The 6,515-nt window shown below is 33.6% G+C and overlaps 1 protein-coding gene across 1 annotated transcript in view; it reads right to left on the reverse strand.

The window, feature by feature from the left end:
• ttn.2 (titin, tandem duplicate 2) overlaps window positions 1-6,515 on the reverse strand; it is a 238,002-nt gene that overhangs the window by 110,568 nt on the left and 120,919 nt on the right. The gene's annotated exons all lie outside the window — the stretch shown is intronic.

The following is a 6,515-nucleotide window of genomic DNA, read 5'->3' on the forward strand; positions in this document are numbered from 1 at the left end:
GTCATATTTCTGTAGTCCGACAGGAAGTCGTCATGTTTCTGTAGTCTGACAGGAAATCATCATTTCTGTAGTCCGACAGGAAGTCGTCATGTTTCTGTAGTCCGACAGAAGTCGTCATGTTTCTGTAGTCCGACAGGAAGTCGTCATATTTCTGTAGTCCGACAGGAAGTCGTCATATTTCTTTAGTCCGACAGGAAGTCATCATGTTTCTGTAGTCTAGCAGGAAGTCATATTTTTGTAGTCCGACAGGAAGTCATCATCACTTGTTCCCTCCTCAAACAGCCAATCAGATTCCTTCATTTGATTTTAGATTATTACATAAAATAAAGAAGCGTTTCTGATTCATCCAGGTTTAGTTCATCAAGATAATCTTCACTAAACTCCACCTTGATGATGTTTGAAGTGTAAAATAAAAAGCTAATAAAAGCACATGATGAGCGAACAGGAAGTGATAAAACGCTGAGTCATGTCTGATTGTAGGACTCATTCCTGCAGAACTCTGTTGACTTCAGTCTGAGTTAGATCACAGCAGCACCTGGTGGACATCAGAGGAACTGCAGCTGAGTCACAATCATGCTTTATTAGTTTAATACTGTAATTATATCAGAGTATTGAATCATAATCACGAGTAGTTATTGATTACAGACGGTTTTATAGGATTTTATTTCCTGCAGTAGAACAGAAAATCACCTTGTTTGTTTGTGTATTATTTGTTGTTACTGACAGTTATGACTGTATTTTATCCAGATATTATGGGATTAAAACAGTCAGACTTAATCAATTTAAACTGAGAATTACAGTTTGTTGGGATTAATGGAGTTTTAAGGCATGTTCAGTCTCTACATTATAAGGAAATAAGCAGTTACAAATTAAACAATAATATATTTATGCATCGTCCGCCTATTACCTAACGTGACAGTTTATGTTCCAAATCTCATGTTTTTTGATGTTTTTCTTGAAATAATAAAACAAAATCATACATGAGATGTGAAGTCTTGTATTCATTCAATCTTACGACCAGTTTATTATAAGCACAGTAATAATAAACACATGAAGGGTCAGCAGAGATTAGGTGCAAACCAACCAGCTGTTTATTTCACCAACAATGATCATGAATGCATGACTCAGCTCATTACATGGTGGACTATGGGCAGCCTTATATAGTCTGCCACTGATGAGGACCTCGACTCAACTACAATACAGGTAACTATGCCCTTTACCTGACAACACGATTACCTAAACTATAACAAGTTCAATAGAATGGATTCCTAACATCCTCATGTCAATCATCTGTATGATCTCACATCACAATAGAGATCATACAAAGCCCCAACAGGTAATTAAATTTTATTACCACATGGATTCAGCAGTAGGCTCTCTGTTGGATGGTCAGTTATGTTTCAGAGAGTCTTTTATAATAGCAATATTATATATTAGATTATTATAATGGTAGCTTATCAGACTGCAGATACATCAGCTGTGGGGTTCCACAAGGAAGCTGCTTAGGCCCCTTTACTGTTTTCTATTTTCACAAATGATCTGCCTCTAGCAATTAAGAAGGCCAGCATGGTAATGTATGCAGATGACACAACACTGTATCATAGCACTGCTTCAAATAAACATGAACTAGTAACCATCCTGAACCAGGATCTAGAGAGAGAGTCTGATTGGGTGAAAGTGAACAAACGAGCCCTGAACATTTCTTGTTTGGCTTAATGGTGACACACAGCTTCACCTGTCGGTGTCAGGTTCAGCTATAGAAGAAGACCAAACTACTGGTGTAGTGCTGGACGAACAGTTGGTCTGAATGTGAAGGGGCAGAGATATGACTAGAAAGTGCTCCACTTATTTAACTCTATTGTTCATCAGGTGTTACAGTCCTTGGTCTTTGGTCGTCTGCTCTACAGTCACATGGTCAGCAGCAGCAAACAAGTACTTCAATAAACTACAACTGCTTCAAAACAGAGCTGCCAGATTAGCACTAATACAGCATATATGCACTCTCGCCTGTCATGGTTCTCAATTAATTAAACTCCACCACAGCCTTCTTATGGTTTTCATAAGCGTAGTATTTTATCAGACACCTGAATATTTCTTCAACCAGTAACAAAACATATGCAACAGACGTAACCATCACACAAGGAATGCTCAGGTCACTTGCTACGTCAAGAACAAACCTAGTTTCTGATTGTACTATTTAAACTGTCTTTGATTGTACTATTTAAACTGTCTTTGATTGTACTATTTAAACTGTCTTTGATTGTACTATTTAAACTTTCTTTGATTGTTCTGTTTAAACTTTCTTTGATTGTCCTATTTAAACTTTCTTTGATTGTCCTATTTAAACTTTCTTTGATTGTACTATTTAAACTTTCTTTGATTGGACTATTTCAACTTTCTTTCATTGGACTATTTCAACTTTCTTTGATTGGACTATTTAAACTTTCTTTGATTGCACTATTTAAAATTTCTTTGATTGGACTGTTTAAACTTTCTTTGATTGGACTATTTAAACTTTCTTTGATTGCAGTGTTTACATTTTCTTTGATTGTACTATTTAAACTTTCTTTGATTGTACTGTTTACATTTTCTTTGATTGTACTATTTCAACTTTCTTTGATTGTACTGTTTGATCAACTTTCTTTGATTGTACTGTTTATTCAACTTTCTTTGATTGGACTATTTTAACTTTCTTTGATTGGACGATTTTAATTTTCTTTGATTGGACTATTTTAACTTTCTTTGATTGGACTATTTATTAAACTTTCTTTGATTGGACTATTTATTAAACTTTCTTTGATTGTACTATTTAAACTTTCTTTGATTGTACTATTTAAACTTTCTTTGATTGTACTATTTAAACTTTCTTTCATTGGACTATTTAAACGTTCTTTCATTGGACTATTTAAACTTTCTTTCATTGCACTATTTAAACTTTCTTTCATTGGACTATTTAAACTTTCTTTGATTGTACTGTTTACACTTTCTTTGATTGTACTGTTTACACTTTCTTTGATTGTGCTATTTAAACTTTCTTTGATTGGACTATTTCAACTTTCTTTGATTGTGCTATTTAAACTTTCTTTGATTGGACTATTTCAACTTTCTTTGATTGGACTATTTGTTAAACTTTCTTTGATTGGACTATTTGTTAAACTTTCTTTGATTGGACTATTTAAACTTTCTTTGATTTTACTGTTTACATTTTCTTTGATTGTACTATTTCAACTTTCTTTGATTGTACTGTTTATTCAACTTTCTTTGATTGTACTGTTTATTCAACTTTCTTTGATTGGACTATTTTAACTTTCTTTGATTGGACGATTTTAATTTTCTTTGATTGGACTATTTTAACTTTCTTTGATTGGACTATTTATTAAACTTTCTTTGATTGGACTATTTATTAAACTTTCTTTGATTGTACTATTTAAACTTTCTTTGATTGTACTATTTAAACTTTCTTTGATTGTACTATTTAAACTTTCTTTCATTGGACTATTTAAACTTTCTTTCATTGGACTATTTAAACTTTCTTTGATTGCACTATTTAAACTTTCTTTCATTGGACTATTTAAACTTTCTTTGATTGTACTATTTAAACTTTCTTTGATTGGACTATTTCAACTTTCTTTGATTGGACTATTTGTTAAACTTTCTTTGATTGGACTATTTGTTAAACTTTCTTTGATTGGACTATTTAAACTTTCTTTGATTGGACTGTTTAAACTTTCTTTGATTGGACTGTTTAAACTTTCTTTGATTGGACTTTTTAAACTTTCTTTGATTGTACTATTTATTAAACTTTCTTTGATTGGACTATTTATTAAACTTTCTTTGATTGTACTGTTTATTCAACTTTCTTTGATTGGACTATTTAAACTTTCTTTGATTGTACTGTTTACACTTTCTTTGATTGTACTGTTTACACTTTCTTTGATTGTACTATTTAAACTTTCTTTGATTGTACTATTTATTAAACTTTCTTTGATTGTACTATTTATTAAACTTTCTTTGATTGCACTATTTAAACTTTCTTTCATTGGACTATTTAAAGTTTCTTTCATTGGACTATTTAAACTTTCTTTGATTGGACTATTTGAAGTTTCTTTGATTGCACTGTTTAAACTTTCTTTCATTGGACTATTGGAACTTTCTTTCATTGGACTATTGAAACTTTCTTTCATTGTACTGTTTAAACTTTCTTTGATTGTACTGTTTAAACTTTCTTTCATTGGACTATTGAAACTTTCTTTCATTGGACTATTGAAACTTTCTTTCATTGTACTGTTTAAACTTTCTTTGATTGTACTGTTTACACTTTCTTTGATTGTCCTATTTAAACTTTCTTTGATTGTACTGTTTAAACTTTCTTTGATTGTCCTGTTTAAACTTTCTTTGATTGTACTATTTAAACTTTCTTTGATTGTACTATTTAAACTTTCTTTGATTGTACTATTTAAACTTTCTTTCATTGGACTATTTAAACTTTCTTTCATTGGACTATTTAAACTTTCTTTGATTGCACTATTTAAACTTTCTTTCATTGGACTATTTAAACTTTCTTTGATTGCACTATTTAAACTTTCTTTGATTGCACTATTTTAACTGTTTCTTTTATATGTTTTGTCCTTTCTGTGGACACATAGGGCTTACCCTGCCCTGAATACTACCTGCCAGGCTCAACAGAGTCAGTTAATGAGAGGGTTTGTACTAGCCTGAACAGCACTTGTCAAGTTTAACATTGTCAGTCATTACAACGGTTTAACATGCCCTGAACAATACCTGGCAGGGTCAACAGAGTAATTGTATTAGTAGGGTTTACCTACCCTGAACATTGTCTGTAATATGGAGACAACACAGAGTCAGAGATTTGGGGGATATTTTCCCTGAAGTCTGCCTGACAGGTGTCCAGCATACACTCAAGAGTCAGCCATATATCCAGTCAGCCATATACAAGAGTCAACCATATAATTTTGTTTTTCATCCCTTCAAATTGTCTGTGAGGTTCACAAGACACAGAGTTGAGCTGAAGTTTTGGGTTCTCGGGTCTGCAGCACATGCATGGTGAGTCAGCTGATCCCCGACAGCTAGAACGAATGCAGGCAGCTGCTCTCCTTCCCCCGATTTAAACAGCATGACCTTTGACACCTGAAGGCTGGTTTTACCTCCACAGACTGTATTTCACACCGAGCCCACAGAAACATAATCCACCGAAGAGGAATTAAACATTCGGTGTTTATGACATCTTTACCTTTTTATCTTAAGAATAACAACAACACAAACAAGAACAATTATCTGTATTTAGTTTTTATATTTTAAAAACTTTTGAGATTGTTTGTCCTGGATCATTTTTTGTTGTTGGTTTCAACATTAAATTTATTGTTTGTGTGAAAAGTATGTTGTGATTGAGACAGATTGAAATAAAAGCACTTATGTTTCTTCAGGTCTGCAGACAGATATTATTTGACTTTTTGTTATTTTCAGCTGATAAAAGACCAAACTTTGTTTTTCTTTCTTCAATGTTCTGAGTCAGAGTTGCTCAGCAGCTCGTGTTGTTTCCTCTAAAGGTCTAAAAGTCTCGTAAACATCAATAAAAAGTACATTTCACTTTATGAAACTAAATCTGTGGCTCAACAAACTGTTTCATAGTTTTATTTTCTGTGCATCATTAAAGCACCAAAGCTTTATTTGTTTCCTGATTCTGTTGTTTTAAACTCTTTGAACTGGAAGGTGAGGAATATTACTCATGTTTGTAATAATACATTTATAAATGATTTAGTTCAGATGTCTTTGTTCTGTCAGTAATAATTGATTTCACGTTGGTTACATTCATATTTATCTTTAGTTTTAACCATAATCTTACATCAAATCTATGACTTTACTTCTTAACCAAAGAATAAATCTTTGATGGAAACAAAAAACAAACAGGAGTTTCTGTTTGCGCTGCGTCACAGTTAACCTGTTTATTTACTCACTTTATCTTTAATATTGTAAGAAAACTGATTTTCTAAAACCTAACTATCTAAAAGCTGCAGCAGCTCGTCGACTATGTAACATGCAGTAAATGTCAGAGAGACTTCGTGTGTCATCCGACACCTTCAGAGTTCTTCGGTTACATCTGATAATCAAACTAATCCCTCGTTACGACCGGACATCGAGACAGAGCACCGACTCTTCCACGCCTCTTATTTCACCTGAAAACAGGAAAAAAATCACTTCCTGCTCCTCTATGGTGTGATTTTAAAACTCAAGCTGTCAAACTGCTCATGTTGCCACCTGCCCTGCGCCTCCGTTAAAAATAACCCTGTAGAAACACTTGCAGGGCAGAAAAAGCCCCTCTACACTGCGTTCTCTCAAAACCAGGATTGAATGCTCAGCTGGAATCCTGAACCTCCAGCAGCAGCAGGCCCTTATATGAAGACAGAGCTGGATCTGCAACAGAGAACCTGAACATTGTGTACAAAGAGGATCCTGGATCTGGACCAGAACCAACCCACGAGGCCCCCCGGACCCCC

Source organism: Anarrhichthys ocellatus, unplaced genomic scaffold (assembly GCF_004355925.1).
Source record: "Anarrhichthys ocellatus isolate YVR2014 unplaced genomic scaffold, GSC_Weel_1.0 scaffold130, whole genome shotgun sequence".
Classification (NCBI taxonomy): domain Eukaryota; kingdom Metazoa; phylum Chordata; class Actinopteri; order Perciformes; family Anarhichadidae; genus Anarrhichthys; species Anarrhichthys ocellatus.